Genomic DNA, 14,498 nt, shown 5'->3' with positions numbered 1-14,498 from the left:
ACTTATATATGGATTTTTTTCACCACAGTACTGTGAACTATAGTACTACATAAGACAGAAGGCACTGTCACAATCTACAGGGCTGATTGTTGATTTCTTTATCTTTGATTACCAGTTTGTGGATATACAATCAACATATTCACAACTATATGTCCACTAGGCTATACATTTTATAGTAATAGTGTAATTGTTCACCATCCCAGTCAGTTCATGCTCTGACTTCTGAGTTCTCTAAGGGAGTCAATCACCAAAGCATGAGCTCTTGTGAGTTTGTCCTATCTCTGGTATCCAGGTTCAATCAGTGACCAAGTCTTTTTAAGGTTTCCTTTTGAGTTATTTCTTAAACCTATCCTTTGCTTTGTATTTCTATGACATCAATCCAGTTCAGACAACCAATAGTTCTCACCAAATTACTTCTCATCTGTGTATGGTCTTGACATCAAGAGGGACCCTATAGTCCCACACCCTCCCCCTGCCTCTCGTGTATAGAAAAGCTGAAGTCTCCCAAAGCGCCCTAAATCACCTGCAGGCTCAAGCAGTTGATTAGGGCAAGCCTGCAGGCACTGGGGGATGGTGACAACTCTGACTGCCTATCTCAGTGATTAACTGAGATGACTTTCCTATTTCCCTTTAAAATTTTCATGGCTGAAAAGAATCTTCAGAGAATTTGTGTGTGTGTGTGTGTGTGTGTGTTGGGGGCAGCACTGGGTCCACCAGATTATAGGCATTCTGATTAAAAGCAAATTTTCTTTTCATTACTTAGGCTGTTGCCCCCAGGTCCATACTCCTGCCCCTCCCTTAAATAGAAACCAATACTTTTATCTAAGTCTCAGGAGCAGCTGCAAAGAGAAAAGAATTTGTTAGAACCAACTAAGCCCAAGATGGCAGAGGATTTGATTTCCAGTGGACCTTCAGCCTTGTTATACACTCATTGTAATGTATTAGCATGCTAAGTAACACAACACCAGTTGATGATTGCCATGACAACAACCAGAAAAGCTGGTTCAGGGACTGATTGGCTCCATCACACCCTGAAGGAGGACATGACGGCACAAGCCTCCCATAAAAGTCCACATGGCCAGACTCAGAGCTGAGGCCATCTCTACCAGCCACCTTGGCTGATGGCTCCTCACTAGTGCCTTTTCCTCATTTGAGCACCTTTTTTTCCTTTTCCTCTTCTGAGCAATAAAGCAGCTTTTCACTTTGTCCCTCTGCCTCTGCTGTGAATGCTTTCACAGCTGGCGGCAAGGATCCACACTTTGGTAGGCTCCTAGTTTAGGGGTCTCACTATTTGTTAACAGTCCTTCCTAATTCTAATCCTGTCAAGCAACAATCAAAACAATATTCCTTAGAACAACGTTGATCAAGTATCCTTCTGCTTAAATACCTTCAAAATACCCTCTTTAATGAAAGTCCAAACTTCTTACAAGACATTCAAGCAATATCCTTTCCAATCTGGTTTCTAGGATTTTGCTTTCCTCCTTGAAAACAGGAATTAATGTATGTGTTTCATGTATATGCATGTGTCATGGAGGAAGACATTTTCCTCTCCCTTCTAGGTTCTTCTGACTGTTCTAAGAATTAATTGACATGAGACAGATTAACATGAGAAAAATCAAACAAAAGCTGAATATCACGAATACAAGGAAGAGACCCAGTAAAAATGAGTAACTTGCCCAAATGGCCCTAGTCCTCAGCTTAAATACCACCTTCAGCTAAAGACAATAGAGGATGTTGGGGGTAGTGGTTTGGAACTTCAAAGGGGAGAAAGGCAATTTACTTGGTGATGGAAAAGCAAATGTTTGGTAAACAAATCTTTGCTGGGCCACGCAAAGACATTAGGACACAGAATAGACTCTGATCTCTAGGCCCTGCCTGAGTTTCCCCCACCACACCTAGCTCATACTCTTTGCAGATATCTCTTGTGATAACTCTATTCCTGAACAGGCTCTTTATCTAAATTCTTTAGGCAGCTAAGGGAGAGGTAAAAAGAAAGACTTCTGTTTCTTAAAAATAATCATCCTAAATTAATCCTCATGCCAAAGAGACAAAATTTGGGGTGACAAAATTTGCTTACCTACAGGGACAATTGGAGGAAATGGACATAGTGTGAAGTGAGGAGAAAAAAAAAATCTGCCTTTGTGCTATTAAATTTGTGGTTTTCCGGGTCAGTACTAAAAGCCGTGAGGTTATTTGTTCTATCATCAAACCTTTATTTTCTGCACCTTGAGGTCTGCTGTAGAGGCCACAGAATAATAACTTTTCTCTAGATTAAAATTACCTCAGGCAGTAAAATCTTGGAGGTTACCTTTTAAGCAATTAAGTTAAATTAATCAATTTAATTGTTCCATTTATAAAACATTTTATATTAACCAAATTTAAAATTTGGTTAATTCAGTCACTTTGTTGATTGAAAAAATGCACGCACACACACAAAAAGCACAATATAAGGGTTGTGGGCTTCACAAAAGCAAAAATAAACAAATGGGACCTAATTAAACTTAAAAGTTTTGCACAGGAAAGAAACCATAAAGAAAGCAAACAGACAACCTACAGAATGGGAGAAAATATTTGCAAATGATGCAATCAACAAGGGGTTAATTTCTAAAACATAAACAGTTTATATAGCTCAGTATCAAAAAAACAAATAAACAAAACAAAAACAAAAACAAAAAACAACCCAATCAAAAAATGGTCAGAAGACCTAAACAGACACTTCTCCAAAGAAGGCATATAGATGGCCAACAGGCACATGAAAAGATGCTCAACATCACTAATTATTAGAGAAATGCAAATCAAAACTACAATGAGGCATCACCTCACACCAGTCAAAATGGCCATCATCAAAAAGTCTACAAATAATAAATGCTGGAAAGGGTGTGGAGAAAAGGGAACCCTCCTACAGTGTTGGTGGGAATGTAAATTGGTGCAGCCACTAGGGAGAACAGTATAGAGGTTCTTTAAAAAACTAAAAGTAGACTTACCATACAATCCAGCAAGGTATATATCCAGAAAAGACAAAACATCTTAATTTGAAAAGATACATGCACCCCAATGTTCAAAGTAACACTATTTACAATAGCCAAGATACAGAAGCAACATAAATGTCCATCAGCAGATGATTATATAAAGCTGATATGGTGTATGTGTGTGTGTATATATACACACACAAACAAAAAATACTACTCAGCCATAAAAAAGAATAAAATAATGCCATTTGCAGCAACATGGATGGACCTACAGATTATCACACTAATTAAAGTAAGTCAAGAAGAGAAAGACAAGTATCATATGATATCACTTATATGTGGAGTCTAAAAAAATGATACAGAGGAACTTATCTACAAAACAGAAATAGACTCACAGATAGAAATAAAAATAAAAATAGAAAACAAACTTACTGTTATCAAAGGAGAAAAGTGGGGGTGTGATAAATTAGGGATTTGGGATTAACAGATACGAACTACCATATATAAAATAGATAAACAACAAGGATCTACTATATAGCACAGGGAACTGTATTCAGTATCTTGTAATAACTTATAATGGAAAAGAATCTGAAAAAGAATATACTGATGCATGTACATGTATAACTAAATCACTTTGCTGTACACCTGAAACTAACACAATATTTTAAATCAACTATACTTCCACTTAAAAAAAATTTAATAAAAGAGTTGTGAGTTTCAGTTTTATTCAGGGACCTTACAGAGGCCAACAGCCTCTCAGTAGCTCTGAGGGAACTGCTTCAAAGGAGTAGAGGGAGAAGCCAATATATATATATATATATACAAAATTTTGGCTAGGGAATATGTGCAGTCCAGCACACATCTCAGTAGAAGATTACTGCTAGTCACAAGGAACAGATATCTCAGTTAATGATTTTAGCACTTTTCTATGTATGGAAAGATGTATGAATCTGGGTTTATTAAAATTCTTCCTGAGACATACATCTAACTATCTAAGGGGCCTGTTTTTCCAAAGCACAGAGTGCCTCATCCTGTTTCTTGTCCGAATTTCTTTCAGGGTACACTGTTGGTCAGCGACTGCAGTTGCTAATGACTTAATCCTTGTAGAACTGGATGGTGGGTAACGTTCTTTGTTTTATAACATTGAAATAGCTTTTTAAAAAATATTTGCTATCTTTTTAAAACTTAGTCAATTAAATATCCTAAATTTTTTTTTCTGTTATTATACGTTAGTTTAGGTTGTTTTTGAATTTTTGTGTGTGTGTGTGTATATGTATATGTATATACATATATATATTTGTATATATATACAATATATATATATACACACAATGTTGTGTAAATATCCTAAAATTTTAAAAAGTCCATCTACCAACTTAATTTCCCTTTCAAGTATTTTAACTATTTGATTTAACAAATAAGCGCTTCTTCAGTACTACTGAGTTTTTATATAGTATAATTGAGAAACTCAACAATCTTAGATATTTCAATGCTGAGAATAATACAGCAAAATCTCAACCTGAAGGGATAAATGTGAATCAATTACTCAATTAACCACTTCATATTCATTTACAAGGTTGTAATTTCAATTAACTAAGTTTACTTGTTCATTATAAATATATGGTATTACAAATATGCACATATTCTTTCTTTTGAGATACAAATGACATACCCTAAATATTTAAAATGTACAATTTCATAATTTTGGATATATGTATACACATGTGAAACCATTACCACAATCAATGTAATAAACACGTCCATCACCCCCCCCTCCCAAATTTTCTCATGCCTCTTCGCAAAAAATTCTCAAAACTCAACAATAAGAACTGGATTCCAAGTCAAATTTTAAAATGGGCAAAAGATGTGAACAGATATTCGACCAAGAAGAAAATCAGCACGTAAACACATGAAAAGATGCTTGACATCATTAGTAATTAGGAAAATGAGAAGTATAACCACAGTTAGATACTCTTATACACCTAATAGGATGACTATAACTAAAGACTAGCCATGCTGAGTATTGGAGAAGATGTGAAGGAACTGGAACTCTCACACACAGCTGCACTGATACACAGTAGAATGGAACACCACTTTAAACAAATAATTAGTCAGTTTCTGTATATAGTTAAGCATATACCTACTATTTAATCCAGCCCTTCTGCTGGAGAAATGAAAGCATATTTTTCTGTAAAGATTTGTACTGGAATGCTCAAAGCAATTTTATTGTAATAGCCAAATATTGGAATCAACACAAATGTCCAACAGGTAATGGATAAACACATAGTGTTACATCCATACAACAGAATACTGCTCAGTAAGGAAAAGGAAAGAATTATTCACACCTGCAACAATATGGTGAATCTCAAAATAATCATGCAGAGGGAGAGAAACTAGACAAAAATTACATACTGCATAATCTTATATAAAATGCAAGAAAATGCAAACCACTATATAGTGCTAGAAAATATTAGTAGTCTTGGGAAGGAGACAGGAGTGGGAGACATGAGTTAAAAGGGCCTTAAAGAAAAGTCTGAGGGTTATGGAAACGTTCACTGTTTGACTAGGGTGAAGATTTCAAGGATGTATGCGTGTGTCAAAATGTATCGAGTTATATAATCCAACTATGTGCAGTTTATTGTATGTCAATTATATCTTAATCAAGTTTTTAAAAATCAAAACAATTGACCCAGTACCAGTTAAAAAGCCTTTAATTTTTATTGCAGAGAATCAAGAAGATCCTTATTTTTTGACTGTCAAAGAATACCTGTAAATACAGATAAAACTTAAAAAGATTTTTTGACTTGTATCAAAATTAGATCTTGTTTCATATATTTGTTACTACCTTTCTCACCTTATAGATCATATAAGACCCAAATGTATCAATGAGAATATGGTAGGTTATGCTACATTGCAAACAACACTAAAATCTCAGTACCTTTGAACTACAAAAGTTATTTCTTAAAACATCACATGCCCACTGTAGATCAGGGGCCCTGCTTATTTTTATGACTCAAGGCCCCAGGCTAAAGAGCACTCATCAGATTAAATGCTGCCGGGTAACACCTGGGCAGGGTGCTCTGCAGGGTCTTGCAGAGAAGTGCTCAGCCCAGAAATAACAAAGCTTATCTCCATTCACAACTCTGTAGACAAAGGAGCTAATGCATATGGTCCTACTCAGTCACAGGGGCGGATTCACATCCAGGGCAGGACGGAGCGGGACTGTGCAGAGATTTCATCATGCAACTCAGAGGAGCATGCAATTTAAAACTTATGAATGGTTTATGTAGGGGACTTTCCATTTAATATTTTTGGACTGTGCTTGAAATAGTTCACAGTAATCCTCATTTATCTGTCATTATAAAAATGAGTATGACAATGAGAAGAGGGATTTCTGTTTTTGTTTTGCTGTGTTTTGTTTTTCATTATGTTTTGTTTCATTGGTCAAAACCTAAACCTCTCATTTGTTGAAATGAATGTCAAGGACCTTCAGGGTTAGCGTATCCTGATGAAGAATCATGCCTCCCTTTTATGATGTTCACCAGTTGCATGCACCTACCTTACCATATTCTTTCCTTTCTTTCACTTTGAGCATACCTAAATTTAACAAAGTCCTATTTACTTAAACTGAGGATCTCTTTAGAACCCAGCATCAGCTCTCCATGGCCATCAATACCACCTTACTGCACATTCTCATTCATCTCAAACCAAGGTCATTTTGATTATCTGTATACTGATTTCTGTGCTTAGAGTCTCTGTCTTCCTTCTCATCACACACAGAGCACCAGAGTCATCTATTTGACATGCAAATATTACTGTTTCACTCGTCTCTGAGTGAATAATAAAGAACTGTAGAGGTCTTTAAGGGAAAGTTCATAATCATTACTGTTGCATAAATATTCCTTCAGATCCAGCCTAGCAGACCTTGCCAGTCCCCTCCCCGGTAACTGCCCCACACAACAACCACCTACCCCCTCACACACTAGACTTTGTCTTTCCCTAATTATGGTATGCTCTTACGGGCCTTCTTACCTTTGTGCTGTCACCTGGCACTGGAATGATTCTCTCCTCTCCGCCCATTTGACAGATTCCTGCTTGACTACTCACATGTCTTCTCTGATGTCTTCTTTGGCCTTCTAAAGTAAAGACATCTCTCCCCTCATGCCCATAAAATTGTGTGTTTTCTCCAATGTGGTATTAGTCATATGATACCTAGTCTTATGGGTGATTTTATATAGGGGGTCTTCTCTACTAGTATTAGCTTTCAAAGCCTTCACTATGTCATTTTAATCACCTTGCCCAATATATATGATACCCAGATATATGATATTCAATATACATGATCTTATTATACATCCAATATATATTGCACATTGTGCCTTGGCCAGTGGCTAGCAGAGACTAGATACAAGATAAGGAGCCAATGAATGTTTGTGAAATGAAAAAAAAAAAATGGGATTTGTGGCATTAATCAGCCCAAAAAAGTACCTGAACCAGAAAGATCTTTATTTGCCATGCTAGGATGTATTGGGTATATCATATAGGTAATGGGTTTTGGAATTTTTAAGAAATTTAGGGAAAAAAATCTGATTTTATTTATTTTCTTTAGAATTTAACTGACTACTTTGCTAAATATGGATTAAAAAGGAAGGGTTAGGCTGGAGATGTAGTTGAAAAGCAACTGACCAGACCACTTTCGATTATGTCAAGTAGCCACGGAAATGGCAAGAACAGAGACAGTGGTTATTCAGAAGGTAAATTTTAGAGAATTTAGTGACTAGCTGGGTGCAGAGAGTGGATGGTGAAAGCTGGAAAGGATTAAATTCCAGAGTTCTGGCTGTGAGAATGAGTAGAGGAAGCTCCACCGACAACACGAGGGATATAAAAGGAAGGGCATATTTTAGGGGTAAAATCATTATCAGTTTTGGAAAAGTTGAATGAGAGAGATTTTTGAAGTAGGTCTAGTTACTAAGTTCAGAACACCAAAAGACTACCAGTGCTGTACTGGGACTATGAATAAGGTAGGTTTTGTTCAAAATGAATTCAATATATGGCAAAAAGCATGACACATCCAATTACAGACACATCTATAATACCGTGTAATAGGCACTACTCGCACAGAACAAAGTGCAGCAGAAACAAAGGGAGGTAACAATTAAATCAAATAAAATCTGATGGGAACTTCACGGTGTAGGTTAAGGTAGGGCTGGATTTTGAAGAGTAAATTCATTTTTGTAGGAGACAGAAGGGACCTGGTTCTGCCCCCACCGGACCTGTAGTTGCTTAGAGCTGGAGATGGTAATTAAACAGAATCATCGTCAGAATTAAAATACAGTGTAATGACAATATCAGTGCTGGTTGGGACTGGAGATATTTTAAAGAAAAAGATCAACAAGAGCAAAAATATTATAAGGCATACTTCTCTGTGACCATTAGTATAGACATTCAGAAAGTAGAAGTTGAAACCCTGTACCTGGTATCCACTATTGAAACTAAATATTAAGAAATGTTACCCCATCTATGGAGACACTTGGGGGTCCAACAGGAAACCCACAATGTTAGCAACAGAAATTAATCATTAGACTTTTGCTGAGCTTCCTTCTTTCTGGTTCAACCCAACAAAATAACACAGGCAGCTGGTGAGTTACTGCTCTTGACCACGTGATATACCATAATTCTTTCACTGTAACTAATAATTATTCTGTGAAAATGATTTTAATGGACATCCATATTCTCAAAAAGATTCTAGTTGAGCATTTCTTAAACATGAAGTTGAGAAAAAAAGTTTTCACCTTATTTATCATGCCTTATGAAGCTTTTAATTTTTTTCTGATAGATGATTTCTCATATAAGTTTATTTCATATTTTAAATCAGTATCTTTCCCCCATATCTGATGGGGATCCACCTGCAAAGGGCATTCAAATTTCTTTCCAACTGGGAAATGATGGCACATTTAAAGTTTGTAATGCTCCCATTTCTCGTAAAATAAGGATTGATTGATCATTCGTCAGGCAATCTGCTCAAGTAAGGAAAAAGAATGAAAGGACCACAGGGGCAAGTGCCATGTCTGCCCCTCATCTCACTTTTTCTGTTGTGCTGGCCATCACAGAGGAGCAAGCTGCCGAGCTTCCTGCATTTGCAGTCCATCAATCTGTATGTCCTGGTCACACAGGTGCTCCTTCAGGCTTATCCTGCCCAGGCTCTGGGCCAACCATGGTCCAGTCAAGAGAAATACAAAGCTAAGTGGTCAGGTGAGTCCTCCTGCTCCTCTGATGCAGGCCTCCTCTCTAGGAGAGCATCATATAAAGGAGGTCTAAGCCTTCCGCTCCAGTTCTGCCATTGCTTGGTTCCTCAAGGAACTTAGCGCAGAAATCCCTGCCTTCGAGCTTTAGCTTTTCTATAGCATTAGAAAGTTGCACCACATGTCTTTCAGTCTCTTCTTCTGAACGCCAATAATTCTAGTAGTTAAGAGCAGAGGTGCTGCAACTAAAAAAAGTAAAAATAAAAATAGGAACAACCTGGATTCAAATCTTATCTCTGCTACTTGCTGTCTACGTGATGAAGGGCAAATTTTAAAAATCTGCAACTTGCTTCAGGCATCTTTAAAAAGAGGATAACAACAGCACCTATTTCACAGAGTTACTATGCAGGTTAAATGACATAATGCATACCTGGCTTAGTGGCTGGTATATAGTAATTGCTTAATAAATGTTAGCCATTATTAGTATCATGATTACCTGTTCTCCCTCAAGTGTCAATTCATATGGATTAGCCCTATTTTCCGGGGCCCCCCACAAACCCAACTATATAGTTCCACACACTGTATGTATACATATGATAGAGCACGTATACATATGATAGCCCTCGTATAACCTACCTTTGAAGCCTCCTAGCTTGTCTGCCCTCTTCCTCACAGGTGTATCAGATCTCAAAATCTCATCTCTTCCTGCTCTACTGTTTCGCTGAGAGCATTAGCCTTGGTTCTGACTTAAGTTTGGGATGGATCCATCAGCTGAGTAATGACTCTGACTACAAACTGACATCGTTTGTCGGACAAACTGGGCTTTGTACAGAAACAGATTCTGGCAGCCAACTGGAACTGTTGACTTCAAACTGGAAGACTGGGGTTTCATTTCATGTTCCCTGAACCATGCATTCCCATTCAGTCTTTTGCATTTGAACTCCATGCTCACTTTCCACCCACTGCAATCTGATGTTGTGCCATCTGCTTTAGCTCACAGCATTCTCTCCGCACCGTGGGAACCTTCCAATCAGCTCCTATGAGCACTCTCAGTCGGGCTTACCTCATTATCCACTAAATCCCCAAATTTCTATTGCAAAATCTTTCCCAAATCTGCTTCCCTCTGCAGAGTTAGCATTGGCACATATCATTTCTGTATTGGTTCTACACTCAGTAGCTTTAAATTCCTGACCCTTCCCTTGTTAGTCTTCACAAGTGAATCTCTCACTCATCATCACCAAGCAAAGTATAAAACAAATTGATCTCGCCTGCCTGTTTTAGAGAAAACTGACAGTAATGATAGCGATTATGCTTAAAATTAGAAAGTAATACATATGGAGCACTTACTATTTTTCCTATCTGTCAAACTCTATATCAAGTACTTTGCCTTCATTTTTATTGACTCTTCGAACAGTACTAGGAGATAGCTACTACTTTATCTTCATTTTTAAGGGTGAAGAAATAAAACTGAGGGCTAGTAAGTTAAATTAACTCACCCAAGGTAACATGGCTAGTATGTGAGTACCAGGATTCAAACACTGGTCTGTTTCACTTTAAAACCTATGAAGCAAAAGGGAAAAAAAATACATGCACATACCTAATTCTGAAACAGATAGGTATGGCTAAAGGGCATAAGAGTAGTGTTGATAGAAGCCCATAGGTATCTAAAGAAGGACAGAACCCCTCCCTGCTTGAGGGGCAATGTGAGAATGTACACCTTCCGTATTTAAGCTTAGCTTTGAAGGATGGAGAGAAATCAAAGGACTATGAAACAAACAAAACCAAGAACACCATGGAGACAGAAAGCCATAGAACATATAGAGTGAATATCTTTTTTTTTTTTTTTTTGACTAAGGCCAAGCTTACACATAAATAACTGATTTTTAAAAAACCACTTTTGAAATACTTTTTGAAATACTGAGACCAGAATGTGCAATACCTTTAACATTTAGGCTAAGGATGTGTTTCTGAGTAAGGTTTTATTCATTATCATATCGGTGTTTTAGGAAGACTCTTCAGTTAGGGAATGAATGACACAGTTTGAAGAGGGGAGAATATAGGCTGGGAGACCAGCTACGTTATTTCAACAGTCTAGGTAAGCAAGAATTATGAGGTTCTAAATTAGGGAGTCAAGGGGACAGGGGATGACATTAGGAATGAAGACGAAACAAAGGTGAAAGCTGCTTGTTTCCAACATTGTATTAAATGTAAACAACTTTGTCTTCAAAAGCTTTAAATGCTTCTAGGGAAGACAAGATGTATAGAAAACAAAATCAGAAACATTATTTAAAATTTGGCAATAAGTGGCACAAGAATACAGAGGGAGAATACATCAACTACGGTTGAAACTTTTGGGGAAGATTTGTAACAGAAGAGATTATATGAACTCAACCAGGGAAACTTTGGCAATGCCTGGAGACCTATTTGGTTGACACAGCTGGAGGGTGAGTTCTACTGACACCAAAGGTGGAGGCCAGGGATACTGCTAAACATCTTGCAACATGCAGGACATCTTCCTCCAACCCTTCCCCAACAAAATAATTACCCAGCCAAAAATCTCTCTAGTGCTGAGATTGAGAGACTCTGCATTAGATTCCAGGAATTTATTAGACATTGGGAAAGTTATTCAACATCTCTGATCCTGTTTCCTGTTTGTAAAATGGAGCAATGAGTGTAATAGTATCTCCTTCATAGGGTTCATGACAAGATTAAATGAGAGGCTGGTTAAGTATTTATTATATGGTATGTGCTCAGTAAAGCTCTATGAATGTCATTGATTTTTTTTTCAAAAATGGGAAAATGAAGGGATAGTAACTAAACTTATAATGAACAATTTCAGCTCATCCAAAGTCACCGTCTCTGTGCCACTGAGTCTAAAATATGTAATCCCACCAGATTCCCTTCCCACCACATGCCTGCCATTTTTATTTGACTGTCTCATCATTTTCCCAAACCCAAACTATGTAAAACAGAATTCAGAACCCCCTTGGTAATTCACTTCCAGCGTTGGTAGCAAAGACATGTCCCAGTAATTATAGAGTTAAAAAAGACAGTAAGTGTGGTTCAGGACAACTGTCTTTGTAATTCCCATCTCATACGATGTGTGCTGTGCAGCACTAGCAGTTCTGTTCTTGTTCTTGGCCTCAACTTCCCAAATGTACCTGAAATGGTCTATAGGCTACTTCCTTCCAGAACTAACATTTTATCACCTGTAGTGATACTTACCTTCTCTCTCTCTCTCCCTCTCTATCTGTGTGTCATATAATAGTAATGCCAATAGTAATGTCAGTTCTTTCTTGGAAACATCACTCACATGTGCCCACTTTTCCCCAGTTCTAGTGGAACCAGACTGAAACAGGTACTTAATGACTTTTAAAAGGAAATATTGTGACAAATTCCTAATTGGGTTTTCCACTTTCAGCCTTTCTTTTTCAATCCACTCTATATGCTACATGCATCCTCCTTACACACATCTTGTACATGCCACACCTGTTCAGAATTCTTCAGTAGCTGCCCACTGCATGTCTCAGTCACGAAAACTCTTCCACCTGGTACCCCAGGCTCTCTGCGATCAAACCCAATCCCCCTTTCCAGTCCCCTCTCCCATGGTTCTGAGACAACAGGGAAGGGGGCAGGGCACAGCCACTCAAGGAATGACAGCAATTTAACACCAAAATGGTGGAAGATTCAGCTCCCAGTTAGCCTTGAGTATCAAGTTGGGAAGTTTGACTTCTAGTAGACCTTGAGCTTCATTATATGCTCATTGTAACACTGTGATAAATAACATGCCTACAGGCGCCATGACAGTCCCAAGGCTAACCTGCAAAAGGCCAAAGAATGGATGGTGGCCCAATTCCTGGGAATCCCAGCCCCTTCCCCAGGGTAGTTGGAATGGTCCCACCTATAGGCGTGTGAAGCTACTGAGCCCACAAAAATTCGCAGCACCATGACTAGCCACCCTTTCTCATTCCCTCCTCTTTGGAGATGGCCCACACTCTGTCTATGGAGTGTGTACCTACTTTTACTTTAACTTGAGCAACCAATCCCCACACCCCTTTTCCTTGCCTTTCTCTTGCCTTACACTCTATGCAGTGTGTATCTATAAATAAATCTACCTTTACTCAACTGTGGCTCGCACTTGAATTCTTTCCTGCGCAAAGCCAAGGACCCACACTTGGCAGGGCACACCCCAGGGACTCAACCAAGACCTGGGAGATAGCCCTCCTCATGCCCCACATCCGTCTTCCTGCATCAGTTCTCCGTTTACTGCTCTCTCACCCAGATGTGCTTGTCTCCTCATCAGCACACTAGCACGACATGTTCATTCCTTTCATGTTCTTTACATCACTGTCCTTCTGAAATGCTTTCACGCATATTCAATCATCCCACGAGTCATTAGAGAAACATCAATCAAGGGCCTCTACAGACATAGAAAACATGTTAGAACACTAGAGTGAGCAAAAAAAAAGCATGGCTTCTGCCCTTACGGAGCTGGCCAGTCTAGAGGGGAAAATGGACATTTCTCAAGTGGTCTCATAAGTAAATGTGAAATTGTAACTGTGCTGAGTGCTACAGCTAAGAGGTACGTTGTGCTACTGAGACAGGAAGACAGGAGTACAGCCATTTCAGAAAAGGACCAAGGAATGGCCTTGGGCAAATCAGTCTTTGGATGCTAAAAAGCCAAGGCCCTGGGGGCCTGAGCCCCAGAGACTAAAAAAACAAGGAATAAAAGATTAACTTTATCTCTGTTACACTAAGGAGTACACCCGGTTGCCATAAGACAAGAAGCTCAACTATAAATTTTAATCCTACCTGCTCCTGAGCTTTCTCACAGAAAATTCTCAAGCGTTTCTTTCCTGTCACAGACACCCCCCTATTCCTGATGGCCACCACGGAGCCACCTGCTACTAATCAAAGAAATTTGATGATTTCTGGAAATTATCAGTAATCATGAGACAAACTGTCCCTTTTGTTGTTGGAGCACCTTGCCTCTTCTACTCAGGGAGCTGGAACATTTTTTTTCCACCTTCTCCCCTATGCACAGCTGTGTCTTCTAATAAAGTTTTGCTTGCCTAAGAGTCTTCTGTAAGCAATATTCATTTCTACGGTATTGCTGTCCAAGAATCTGGAGAGCCCAGTAACACTGTAAGACAATGTGAGATTTGACCTAATCAAGGAAGTGTGCGCGCACGTGCGTGTGTGTGTCTGGAAGGGAGTCCTGGGTAGTCCCAGCAGATTAACTGAGCTGATAACTGCATAATGAGCCAATCAGGCCAGGACGAATGGG

At 38.5% G+C, this 14,498-nt stretch overlaps 1 protein-coding gene across 2 annotated transcripts in view; it reads right to left on the bottom strand.

The window, feature by feature from the left end:
* The window catches only part of SPINK5 (serine peptidase inhibitor Kazal type 5), a 121,145-nt gene extending 111,152 nt beyond the window's left edge, over window positions 1-9,993 (bottom strand). Inside the window, exon 1 of one of the 2 annotated variants that reach the window (XM_032477062.1) lies at window positions 9,848-9,993. The gene's annotated coding sequence lies outside the window, so the exon portion shown is untranslated. The remainder of the gene's footprint in view (window positions 1-9,847) is intronic. The other variant, XM_014559911.2, reaches the window with a different exon arrangement.
* Window positions 9,994-14,498: the final 4,505 nt, after the last annotated feature.

Source organism: Camelus ferus, chromosome 3 (genome assembly GCF_009834535.1).
Source record: "Camelus ferus isolate YT-003-E chromosome 3, BCGSAC_Cfer_1.0, whole genome shotgun sequence".
Lineage (NCBI taxonomy): Eukaryota > Metazoa > Chordata > Mammalia > Artiodactyla > Camelidae > Camelus > Camelus ferus.
This window is presented reverse-complemented; position numbering and strand designations above follow the sequence as displayed.